Source organism: Mesoplodon bidens, assembly GCF_964165515.1.
Source record: "Mesoplodon bidens genome assembly, chromosome: 16".
Classification (NCBI taxonomy): domain Eukaryota; kingdom Metazoa; phylum Chordata; class Mammalia; order Artiodactyla; family Ziphiidae; genus Mesoplodon; species Mesoplodon bidens.
This window is the reverse complement of record NC_138173.1, coordinates 4,759,662-4,774,042: the sequence shown is the minus strand read 5'-3', so window position 1 is coordinate 4,774,042 and position 14,381 is coordinate 4,759,662.

The following is a 14,381-nucleotide window of genomic DNA, read 5'->3' as shown; positions in this document are numbered from 1 at the left end:
CACTGATTATTGCATTTGTCAATGCAATTAAATAAAGGGAAAAAAGAAAAAAGGAAGGAAAGAAGGAAGGAAGAAAGGAGAATGAAAGGTAATTTGTTGGAAAAGAAGAAACAGAACAGTCATTATTCATGGTTAATGTGACTTTCTAAATTTAAAACCCCAAGAAGTTACAGAAAATACTGGAATCAAGAGAGATGAGGAAAATGGTTAGATATATAACAAATATATAAAAACCCATGACATTTCTATTGACCAGAAAGGAACAGGCAAGAAGTGTAAGTCGATGAAAGTTACAATGTTGAATTGCTATAAAAACTTAAGAATGTAGGGTAGGGCTTCCCTGGTGGCGCAGTGGTTGAGAGTCTGCCTGCTGATGCAGGGGACACGGGTTCGTGCCCCGGTACAGGAAGATCCCACATGCTGTGGAGCGGCCTCGCCCGTGAGCCATGGCCGCTGAACCTGCACGTCCGGAGCCTGTGCTCCACAACGGGAGAGGCCACAGCAGTGAGAGGCCCACGTACAGCAAAAAAAAAAAAAAAAAAAGTAGGGTAAATATAAAAACAGATGTAGTATAATTTCTAGAAAGATTACCTAAATTTCAGGAGTGGCAGTAAAGAAGACATAAACAAATAGAGAGTGAGCCTATATTCATGAGTGTAAAGAAATTATAGAGATGTCAGGTCCAAAACTTCAATGTAATTATATCAAATTCACCATAGGGTTTTACAAGAAAGTTGACAAGTGCATGGTAAGATGTATGTGAATGAGCACAGCCCAGGACTGTCTCGGGCACTCCAGGACTACAGTTAGGTAGGAGAGTCATCCTATCAGGTATCAAAATGTCTCATAAATCTATACTAAGTAAGACAACACAGAATTGGTGCTGGCATAGATAAACTGACTGATGGAATAGAAAAAAGGACTTGGAATTGACCTACATGTTTACACAACTTTCTCTGAGCAATGGGGCAGAACCATGAAAAGACCACATGCTGAGACCATGTGTGATATCAAAAGACATCAAAAAGTCTCTTACTGTTAGTTATAAATGTATAAGATTTAAAAAATCAACACCAAATTTAGAACACTGTAATTTAATACAGTGTAATTAAATACATTAGAAACATTGAGAATTAAAAGGTGTACGTCTTTGTTTAAAAAAATAAACCTTATCAAGAGTAATTTGGTGCTTGCCTTCTCAGCATACAACTCACTGTAAAGAGTAGGCTTCGGGCTTCCCTGGTGGCGCAGTGGTTGAGAGTCCGCCTGCCGATGCGGGGGACACGGGTTCGTGCCCCGGTCGGGGAGGATCCCACATGCCACAGAGCGGCTGGGCCCGTGAGCCATGGCCGCTGAGCCTGTGCGTCCGGAGCCTGTGCTCCGCAACAGGAGAGGCCACAACAGTGAGAGCCCTGTGTACCGTAAAAAAAACAAAACAAACAAACAAACAAAAAAACAAATGCTGTATGATTCTACTTAGTTGAGGTGTCTAAGGGACTCTAATTCATAGAGAGAGAAAGTGGAGAGGTGTAGCCAGGGTCTGGGGTTAGGGAACAGAGAGAGGAGAATGGGCATCATTATTTAATGGCTCCAGAGTTTCAGTTTTGCAAGAGGAAGGAGTTCTGGAGATGGATGGTGGTGATGGTTGCACAACAGTGTGAATGTACTTAATGTCACAAAATTTTACATTTAATTATGGGTAAAATGGTAAAATTCATGTTATGTATACTTTAGCCCAATTTAAAAAATTTTAACTCCTAATCTATTCCCCGGGTCATGAAGATTTTCTCACATGTTCTAGATATTTTATTGTTTTTTCTTTCACACTTAGACCTAAATTTGTATGGAACTGGTTTTTAGGTTTAGTATAAAATAGGGCTCATGATTTTTTTTCTATAATGATACCCAGCTTACTCTCTGAATTCATTAAAAGACTATTGTTTCCTTGATGCTGGACATAAGGATATGTAGATATTCTTCTGGCCTTTGCCTGTTTCTCTGCTCTATTTGTCTTGTATCAATTAATGCTGTTTTAATAGCATTAACTTTAAATCTTGATATGTGACAGTGTGAGTTCTCCGGTTTTGTTTTTCTCAAGATTAATAATCTTCAAGATTATTTGGGTGTGTTTGACTCTTTGCATTTCCACATATATTTTAGAATGAGAGTGTCAATTTCCATTAAAAATACTTCTGGAATTTTGATTGATATTGCACTGAAACTGCAGATCAATTAGGAGAGAAGTGAGAATTTTATAATATTGAGTCCTCCAATCCAGGAACATAGTATATCTTTTTTTTTTTTTTTTTTAGTTGCAGTGCCTGGGCTTCTCTAGTGGTGGCGCATGGGCTCCAGAGCTCGTAAGCTCAGTAGCTGCGGTGCGTGGGCTTGGTTGCCCCGTGGCATGTGCGATCTTAGTTCCCTGACCAGGGGTCAAACTTGCATCCCCTGCACTGGATTCTTAACCCCTGGACCGCCAGGGAAGTCCCTATCTCTCTATTAATTTGTGTCTTTTTATATTTTTCCAGTAATATTCTGTAGTTTTCCATGTAGAGCCTCGCTGTGGCCCTGAAGTTCCTGTGTGAATGGGCTCATGGGTGGAGTGAGCATGGTGGCAGGGGTAGAGTTGTCTGTGCGTGGCCCGAGGACCTGGGCTCCCTCCCCTGAGGCTCCTTTAGCACGAGGGCTGTGGGTTCCCAGGCTGCCAGCTGAGGTCACAGGGATCCAGTGCCTGCTGCCTACAGCAGTGACCTCTGGAATACACATTCAGATTGGCTCTGCCGCTCTCTTTCACTCTTCCACCTTCCTTCACTGCTGCTTCCTGGGGTCACTTCCCCCTTTAATGACCTGCAGGACCTGCCCCGGGGAGAACCCACACAAAGGTCCCGCTTTTCAGGTGGGGCTTTATGAGGGTCTGACTTCACTGCCGGGCTGCATCCCCTCCCCAGGAGCCTCCTAAATCTCTGCACAGCATCTCAGGCTCTCTGATGCCACTTTCTGATCTAAGCTTCCACTTAACGAACAACAGAACAGAAAGCTCTGCTGAGTATCAGGTTCTCCTATGAATTTCCTTCCTATCCAAGATCGTGGACCCTCAAGCCCTAACTGCCTTGGCAGCTCTTCAGTGCCTTCAAAACCAATTTAAAGAGACAAACATTTCTAGTTGTCAGCAGGATGATCATTTTGTTACAAGCTATACTGTCCGTCCTATCTGGAGGTAGAATCTTGGGTTTTTTTTTTTTTTCTTTTTTTGGTGGGGGGTGAGGTTACTTGTTTTTAACAGAAAAGGAAACTGGGACCTACTCATGGTGGCATTGTTCTTGGCTAAGTCCCACCTCAACTCAACTTGAAGACAAGATGCATACCGAGAAATGACCTCACCTACTGTACTTCCTAGCTGGTATCAAATGAGCATCTCAGGAATTTTCTGTTTGAGTGTCTTTTTAGTTAGAGAAATTAGAGGAAAAATTGTGGGCACGAATTTAGAAGGATCTTTTTATTACCCGTCCAAGCCAAAACTTGACTTTGTTATTTTTGGATTGATGAGGGCTTCGATTCCCTGAATCTCTTCTGGTGCCGATGAGGTTGATAAACACGTTAGATTCTGTCTCGGCACCTGGCCTCCTGCCATTGTACACGTAGATATCATAAACCATTACTGAAATGTCAGAAATCTGGTAGTATCTTTCTCATATTTATTTTCTCTTTGAATGTAGATACCCTGGAAGGGAATCAGACCATTCTTTAATCTAGTTGATGTGAGTTTTTCCATGGTATTTGGCCTTGGCCCTTTTTCTTATGTGCACCCCTATTCAAACACACTCTTGGCTATTTCATGTTTAACCCATTCATACAGACTCTCAGCTATTCCCAGAACTACTGTTTCAAAATAATTATTGTTAGCAATTATGCACTTTCATTAACCACTACACTTTCACAGTTATTATGAGAAATTGTATTTTAAAAAAAACTCTTCTCTCTCTTAATTAGATAAAAGTGGCAATTTCTTCCCCTGAAGTTTGGCTGTTCTAATCACAGTTGGTCACTCATGCTGCTACTTCATGGAGATCACTATTCCAATAATGGAGATTTTTAATAGCCTCTTGAGAGGGAAAAAATACAAAGATCCTAGAGAGATGCAAATTTAAATATGATTTTTAAAAAAGAGCGCAGTGAGGTACGAGCAAATTATGATCCACTATATTGGACCTTAGAATTAAAGCAATTTCTGAGACACTGGTAGAAGTCACTAATTAGGAAAGAGATTGCTCTTGCTGATACTACTAATATGGATAATATCTTGGATACAATGAGTACTTTTTATTCCAGGATCCTAGAACTCCTTCTAAACCATCCTCAGTGCAATTAAACAGTTGCATTTATAGAAATTCACATTAACATTTTCCAAAGAACTCAGACATGAAAATCCAACAAGTAAGAAAACAAAGTAAGCTAGAAACATTGTCTGTTTCCATCACACCTGACCTTTAAAAAGACAAACGTGGTATACTGGGAAATGGTGTAAGCAGAGAAGATAAATCAGGTTCTTTGTGCTGTCTTACATATTCTAAAATGCCCCAGAGTGAAACCCAGCTGAGCTTAAGCAGAAAATTAGAACACTGATGAATTTAGGACAATCACAGAAATCTTAAAAGCTACCTATTAAGATGATCTGGTCTTACAACCTGTGTAGCTGCATGAACTGAATTAAGCTAAAACTTATGGTAGAATTCTTCGTGAAGACAAGTGCGTGGACGAGCATGAACTGAAGTCTTTATAGAGAAACATTGTTTCCGTTTACCCAGAATATTTTCATTTAAGGCAAAGAGTGAACTTGTTTACAAGTTTAAAAAACATAAAGATATTATATATAAAGTAGATAACTAATAAGGACCTACTGTATAGCACAGGAAACTCTACTCAGTACTCTGTAATAAACTATATGGGAAAAGAATCTTAAAAAGAGTGGATATACGTATATGTATAACTGATTCACTTTGGTGTACACCTGAAACTAACACAAGATTGTAAATCAACTATACCTCAGTAAAAATTTTTTAAATAATAAAGACCTTTAAAAAATTAAAATACATGACAAAAATGAATGAATAGTTAAAGGTTTAAAATGTGCATATCAAAAATTATTTAGAACCGAGACATATATTTGCAGCACAAACAACACTCAGCCGTTCCTCAATCACTGTATGCGGCAATGACCACATCCTGTACCTTGACTGCTACCTACACACACCTTCAATAGTTCTCAAGTCTGTGCTTCCAGAAGCTGCTATAAATTAAGTTTAATATACACGCACCAAAAAAACACAAAACTTAACTTATCATCTAAATTCAAAGAAAGAGAAATAAATGTACTAGAAATTTTAGAACAAAGTGATTATCATAGATGAACACTAAATTTTATTCTCAAATTGCATCAAGAAGAGTCACATAGTTTATACTGCTAAGTTGAAAGAAAACATGATCCCGCTACGAGAAACAGACGTTTTGCTGGAATCTGTAACAGTAACTCTCCTTTACTGGTATTAGATAACAAGATTCACGAAGCATTTGCTTCTGCAATGAAAGCATGTAGATTCTTTTTAAAAATGCTAAATGCTTCACAATAGATTCTGAAAACTCCAGACTTTTTCATGATCCTTAAGGCAATATAAAATTCTTCCTTATCTAACAATGCAGAGGGAACTTTTAAAGTTACCACGTTGCTTAGACACACCTTAAAATACCATGTGCTAAAACAGCAAGTGAAGATCAGGAATCCTTTGTTCACTGTCTGTCCTTGGGCAAGAAAGTCAGGGCTCGATGTGGGTTTAACGTCAGGGCTGTATGTTCTAGCTTAATGACATGCATTCTGTTGTAAAAATGTAGAGGCTGGCAAATTATCTTTAGGAGAGGGACACCCCACACACAAGGGTGAACTCCTGAGGGATCCCAGTGATAAGTCCAAAATGTGAGTTAGAAGAGAACCTGCAATTAGCTCGAATACTTGAAAACTATAAGGATGGGTCTCCAGGTGTCAATGTTATGCAGAATGGAAGAGACCATTTTGCCTGAACATATTCAAAGGGAGGTATTACTAACCAATCATGCTGACTACAAATACCATTCTTGAAGCACCGGATTTTAAGTAGTTATTTTAAGTAGTTGTATCTATCACCCTCTTAGCTAAAAGTATTTCAAAAAGTTAAGTTGCTGATTTGTTATCTATATATGTTGGGCATTTCTGCCAATAATTTTTAAAAGTTCTTTTCACTGTAGCCGACATGGACTTTTTCTTTCCGACAATTAGTCAGTAGTTTCAGCTGTTCGGAAAGCCTTTCCCATCCGCCATCAGCACAGAAGAAAATTCTTGTCTTCTATTTGCCGCAATTGTCATCCACTTCCTTTAATAGCTGCCTGTTTTCACTGTTTGAGGGGCATTCTTTCACTTGTGTTTGTAATGTCACCATCTTCAACACTCTCGTCCTTATATTTACCGTATTTATTGTCATTTCAACAATGTCCCCATCTCTCAAGTAATGCACAGTATACGTATCATTGCAAAGCTCAGCATTCTTTGGGCTTTATAAACCTTTGGCCTACATAATAAGATTTAACACCATCTCATGAGGGACACAAAAATCTTTCAAATTTCCCCCACAGTTTTTTTTTTTTCAAACATCATTTTAGGTCAGAGTCTGTGCCAAGCGTTTGTTAATGATGACTTATCAGCCTCAACTCCAAGTCTTAATATCGCCATAAATAGTATCCTTAGGATTTTCCTTACAAGGAATCTTGGATTCTTCTGCTTCTGCTTACTGCATACGAAGAGTTAAAAATCCATCTATCTATATTTATATTTACATTACATATATTTGCTCTTCATGGGGACATATATAAATTCTTTAGTCACAAGGATATATTAAAAATGTCACATGGCTGGGGAGAAAGCTATAATATGATTTTTCACTGGATGTTTACAAGAGGGAAACCAAAGGCACGATGGGACATGTTCCCTTCAGCACAAGAGGGAGGAAGCATTACCCAAAGAGGAACTAGAAAGAGACACCTCAGAGATGGCCAAGAACACAGGGTGGTGCTCACACAGGGATCCTCGCCACATCTGAGGGTGAGTTCCAGGAACTGACATGTCCACTTGGAGTAAGAGAGGGAGCAGAATGACAAGAATCCTAAACTGACCAGTTTTCACCCAAGAGAAACTAAGCTCTATGTTGGAATTTACTGAGTTTATTTTGAATTAAAAGGATTAAGATTTCCATCATCAGTGGAAATAGGGGCTTGGAATATTTTAAAGTCAAGAAATACTATTCACATGTAAAATTCACTCTTTTAAGGTATATGGTTTGATGAGTTTTGACAAATATACACAAGTCCTTTAATTATCACCATAATCAAGACAGAGAACATTTCCATCACCTTAAAAAGTTTCCTCATGAGGGGTGTGATTTTAATCAGTTATAGAGAACAAAAAAGATTATGTTTTTGCAGTCCTCAAAGTTATGATTGTGAAGACTCAAACCCATCACATGATGATAAAAACAATGCAGATATAGTAATAGCCAGGATGATATCTAGAAATATTGTCTCAGACATGATACCTGCCTGATTTTTGAATGAGCATATAAAGGCACTGAATCCAATTAATTGTTTATAAAATATATATTTTATATATAACATATAAATATATTATATTTATATAAATATAATATATTTCTATATTATACATATAACATATTATATTTCTATATAATATATAAATATATTTTATATATAATATGTAAATATATTATATTTATATATAAATATAAATATATTATATTTATATATAATATGTAAATATATTTTATATGTAATATGTAAATATATTATATTTATATATAATATATTTTATATAAAATATATTATATATAATATATAAAATATAATATATTTGGTGATGTTCTGTGATTTTAATCTCAATTCCATTTGAAGGATCACCTCTTAATATCCTATCATGCCAAGAAGTTTTTCATTCCCTTGGTGGTGATCCCTTGATCACCCAAGGTATCAGCTATGTGGGGATGAGGGGCAGCCTTTTCACAAATCTATCTGGAATGGAGAGTTTTAAACATCTAGACACCAGGAGTTTATTTGTGGAACTGAATTGAGTCCTTTGCCATCAGGCTCATTCAGGATCATTAAGGGCCATTGTATGTTTCAGGAGGAAAGGACCACCTTTAACCCATCCAAGATGTCAAGATTGAACAACTCTAAAGAAGTACCTATGGCCAAATAAAGTCATCCCCAGAAGTAAACACGGAAAGGAGCAGGCGGCTACCTTATTCCACAATCTGCCATTTACAGTATCAGAGTATCATAAAAATTAGTTGAACCAGGAAATATTCCTCCCAGATCTAGGCAGCTATTTCAAGAGAAATGCCCTAAAGAGAAGCAATCTTCTCAATTTTGGATGATTTTGAATAAATAATGAAAGAATATCTAGTAATTCTGTTATGAAAATCACCTGAAATTATTGATGATATATCAAACAGTGGATGCGTTCACAGATTGTCTATCAGCCAAAACATTGTCCACCTCACATGGGCCATCCTCCTGCAGAAATGAGTTATCCATGTCCAGGGCCTCTTGGACTCCTTCCCCTAAACCACATGTGTCGTAAGTGCAGGGCTCACGTCTTCCTTAGTTTTGAACCCCTTGCTCCTGGCACATGTAAATACTGAATACTACTGAATAAATGAATGCCTAGTAATCCATCCACCCACCCATCCATCCATCCATCCATCCATCCATCCATCCATCCACCCATCCATCTATCCATCCATCCATCCCTCCATCCATCCACCCATCCACCCATCCATTCATCCACCCATCCAGCCATCCACCCATCAACCCACCCATCCATCCATCCATCCACCCATCCACCCATCAACCCACCCATCCATCCATCCATCCATCCACCCATCCATCCATCCATCCATCCATCCACCCATCCATCCATCCACCCATCCACCCATCTATCCATCAACCCACCCATCCATCCATCCATCCATCCACCCATCCATCCATCCATCTATCCATCCACCCATCCATCCATCCACCCATCAACCCACCCATCCATCCATCCATCCACCCATCCACCCATCCACGCATCAACCCACCCATCCATCCATCCATCCATCCACCCATCCACCCATCCACTCATCCACCCATCCATCCATCCATCCACCCATCCATCCATCCACCCATCAACCCACCCATCCATCCATCCATCCACCCATCCACCCGTCCACCCATCAACCCACCCATCCATCCATCCATCCATCCACCCATCCATCCATCCACCCACCCATCCATCCATCCACCCATCCACCCATCAACCCACCCATCCATCCATCCATCCACCCATCCACCCATCCACCCATCAACCCACCCATCCATCCATCCATCCACCCATCCATCCATCCATCCACCCATGCATCCATCCATCCATCCACACATCCACCCATCCACCCATCCATCCATCCATCCACCCATCCACCCATCCACCCATCCACCCACCCATTCATCCATCCATCCACCCATCCACCCATCCATCCATCCATCCATCCATCCATCTACCCATCCACCCATCCATCAGTAAGTGTTGTACCCTGCTCCTGATGGTTGCCCAAAGCACTGCTCAAGTGTGAATCAACTAGAAAGTGCTGTGGCTGCTCTTCACACAGATCTGTGCCTTAAACAGAGTCTACCTTCCCAGGCTCCTTTTGCAGCCAACTTTGCTCTTATTCCCCAGTTTATTTCAGGGTCCACCTGGCTTTGGGCCCTTTGGCTTTGCCTCCTTATCTTAGATCTATATGTTCCAGTAGGAGTGGACAACAGAGTTTCGTTTCCCAGACTCTGACCCTCTCCAAGGAGCACCCACACACCCCAGTGACTGAAGAACAAAGGGGGGCAGAGAACTAGCATTGTCAACCCCCCCATGCTCCTCCCGAGCCAGTGCATGGCAAAGGCCTCCTCATCTTCTTTATGAAGATGGCCCAGTGGTGTAATTCATTCCCTGTTGGTCTAAAACTCCAAGAGTTCTCAATCCGCTGCAACAAAATTCTCCGTTTATCAAATAAACGATAGAGTCACATAAAAATATCATTCTTCCTGCTGTGTCCTTAATGTTGCAGATTTCCATTCTCTACTGGGGTTATACTGTTCAAATTTTCATTGGGAAATGACCTATGGGACCTCCCCTAGAGAGACGTGCCTCTGTGCAAATGTCTGTGGGCAGACACACACACACACACACATGCCCTGAGTTGGGGGCAAACACACTGATACTCCAGTGAAACTCATGGGACCTTAAATCCTAAGTAGGGCCCTAACTGAAAGATTCTCCACCAAGGCCCTTCTAAATACTTAGCTCCCCAATTTAGAGATGGGGTACCAAAGGGTCTCTGGGCCAGCCCGTCTCCCAAATCTCTCCAGTCGGCAGGTGACCTGGGGACATGACCTCTCAGTACCCTTTCCTCCATCCTGGGAGACAAACTCTTGACACATTTCAGGCTCTACCAACATTGGATGACATAAACAAGAAATCCCAGAGCCTAAGGAAAAGGCTAAAGGGCCATGAACCTTACAGGTGAGTCCTCATCTTCCTGTCAAAGTGCACACAATGTGTTTAGCAAATGTCAGCTTTGGGGGTTTTTTATCTGAACACTTTCTCAATCCGGAAAAAGAGATGTAGTTGTTTATGTTTGGGGAACTTCCCCAGTACCGTCTTTTCAGCCATAATGCTCAAATATTCCCAGGTAACACTGAGTAACGTTGCCCTGCCAGGATCTTGTGGGGCCCGCCCCTCTGCACAGGGGCATGGGGAGGGGTGCGGGGGGGAGGGGGCCCGGTGAGCCCTGAGCCTGCTGGCACCACCTGGGGAGTGTAACCCCCGGCACCAGGAAGCCTACGCAGGCAGCACAACTCAGTGTCACTAAAACGAACCCCTCGGCTGAACCTCTGATCGGATATAATTAATGGACTCTTTCAGTGCTTTCTTGCAGGTCACCAAGAATTGAGCTTTCTCAGCACTCATCGTGGTGTGATTGTATTGATACAAACTGCCCAAAAGAATCAGAACTCAGACACAGATGGTAAATGAGATCCAGCATCAAGCACGTGCAGACACCTCCATCTGCACTGAAGGTTTGTGGTCCGAGACCATATACGCTGGCGGTTCAGGGCTGAATCCCCATGGTTGAAATCATTTACCTTACTGCTGAAAAAGAAGTACCTTTGAGCTGTAGAAAGAAAAGAAATGCCAGGGTAGGGGAGGGAGGGTTTTTCTAGCTGAGAAGCCCCCTGGACCAGAGACCTGATGGAGGGTGAAGGAACTGGCCATGCAGAGGCCGGGGAGGTAGGGGACAGCGGATGGAGCAGAAGGGCTGAGGCCTGGGGACAGAGGGACAGTTTGCCTGGCGACATCCGTAAGTGCTGAGGCTGGAGCTGGGGGCGCCAGGGAAGGACTGGTATGAGGTGGTGATGACTTGGGCTTTTACTCTTAGCAAGTTGGGAAACCTTTGGGGCGTAGTAAGCAAAAGAGTGACAGAATCTGATTGACATTGTCAGAGGGCCCCTCTGGCTGTAGGGCTGAGAAGAGCCTGTCCTCTACCCGGGCTGTTCTTTGTGTTTGTCCTCCCATCATGACACCAGCCAAGCGGTAGGAAGGAAGCAGTATGGAGAAGTCTCAGGCAGAGGACCAAGGAATCAATTTAGTGCTGAGTGCCACCCAGGGGACAGCACTGCGGTCACACTCTCTCACTCCTCCTGATGGAAGCCCCACGCAGTGACCACTCCCCAGTTTGTCTGGAATGGTCCCAACTGACATCTGTTGTCTGGGCGTAATGATTAATGGAGCCGTTCTTCTCTCGCAAATGTGCCTCGGGAGGGATGGCCAATGTCACAGAGATCACTCTAGTATAGGTATCAGCCCCATTACACAGACAAAGTAACGGAGACTCAGAAAATCTGTGTAATCTTCCCCAGATTGAGAGCAGGATTTGAGGCCAGACTCTGCTTCTCTGAGCTTCAGCTGTCTCCCCGATGAAAGGATCTGCCTCTCTCTGAAGCCCACATTTTCCCCTTGAATACGGGTATTGGGATAAAGGCTAAAGCATTAAGGAGAGCTTTCCTGTTTTTTAAACTTATCTTAGCTCAGCTGTTCTCATCTAAAACTGGCTATAGGTTGTCAGTAAGCATTTTGGAAAGATACTTATTTTCTCACTACTTAAAGTCTGATAAACACAAATATTTTGAAGCAGACACATTATTACGATGGTACTTTCAAGATATTTGAATACATAATTAAAATAAGAAACAAAATACTCATATATTCAAGCTATCCATAAAGTAAATGTGTAGTTTTTAATTTTAATACATTTGCATCTATGGAGGATATAAACAATTTGCAAAATGTAGGAGAGATAGAAATTACTCATCATTTAAATTAAATTACTAATGATTCATTTTTTCTAATTTCTTTCTTTTATATTCCAGGTAATAAAAACTATGCTATGCTGAATGACATCAAAATTATCCAAAATCACGGTGGATAGGTTGAAAGATAAGATTTACACAATCAAATATTCTACTCTGTGGGTAGTTTTTTTCCATTGCATTTTGCAGATTGTTTACATCTTTTATAGAAGTGAATTTATTAAAATCTCAAATGGCACAGGGCTTTACAGGAATCCCATTTATTAACACTCTTTTATTTATTAATATCACTAAATAATTAAACATATACTATTATATATACTCTTCTTTGTATTACAACTACATTTTGTACATTTTATATTCACTTTTCTCTTTTGAATGCAATTACTAATTCATGGCTTTTCACAGTCTCCACTTATTTCAATTAACTATTATGATTATCATCACTATTACGAAGATAACATTTCCAGCTTAGTGAATGCAAACCCCTTTAAATTTCTCCTTCTGTGCTTCAGCACTGCCCTTGACATTTTTGAAGCTATTACTGATTCCAGACGACAAAATGATATTCCAGACCAATTCTGTTTTTCCCACTGGGAGACATGGAATCAATTTCCCACCCAGGTATCCTGAGTCTTTTTCGTGGTCTGCAACATTACGTACAAAACATGGGCACTAGGGACACATGAGAGTGGGTGGGTGAAAGTGCTGCTGCTGTTGGGACAATTACTGGTGACAGATTGAAAAAAATCTGCAGCTTTTTAAGGTCATGAGTTTACACTAATTTTTCCAGTTTATCACATTAAGTTCCTTTCTCTGCTTTTCGTAGTATATGAGATTGCATCCACCACTGAAGCCACCTATACTGATAGTTTGATGTTCACAACCAATATAAGAGATTATATTTGTACCTCTTTCTACAGATCAGAAGGCAGAGTTTTAGAAAGTACTGGATTGGCCATGATTGCCCAGAAAAGCAGAACATGGACTCAAACCCATAAGTATGATAATTTCTTTCGGACAATATAAGCCCATTGAAATTGGTGTAAATGTGTTAATGTGAATTATTCATATGGTTTAGCAGGATCTTTTTTTGTTTGTTTTTAACAAACACCTATTGGATTATCCTCAGCACTCCCCAAAGCTGCCACTGTGTATCTGGACATGGGCCTCTTTCCACCAGTTGTGTGTAGAACTTGATGGGTCCTTTCGTTGATATGTGATAGTCTATAACTCTAGAAGTTGTGTTCCGCTCTATTTATTATGGCTATCATTATATTTTTTTTGTTTCTTTTTCCAGAACACCTTGATTTACTTTTTGTTCTCCACACACGCCTTACTTTATTTCTCTCTCTCTATTTTTGTCCCGGGAGATCGTTTCTGGCATGTCCTACATCGCTGATACAGTCTTGGCCCTGCTATTTCTCACTCCCAGATTTATGCATGAATTTCCATTCTGCTGTTGCCTTTTTGTTTCTAAGTCACTTCCAGCTTTACCCCTCAGCTTGCTACTTGTCTCAGGACACTCTCTCCTTATGGGTCCCCTTTATGGGGTCCTGGGGACCAAGGCTTCTTGCTCTCTGGTTAGGACACTGCTGTCCTAAACTTGTCCAGGCCCCGCGGTGGTCTCAGCTCTCCCCATCCTCACGCCCCCCCCACCCCCTCTCTGTAATACACTGTAATAATACTGCTCCCCGAGTCCCATCTGCACTATCTCCAGGGCTTTGCTCCTGAAGACGCCACTTTACAAGTACACTCTGTCACCACCAATTTCCTCCCACTTTTTGGTCCCTGGTTTCTGAGATGTGAAGTATCTGCCTTGTCCTGAGATCCTGGCAGTAAGGGTCCTCCTGCTTGAAGAAAAAGCAGAGCAAATAGTAATCCGC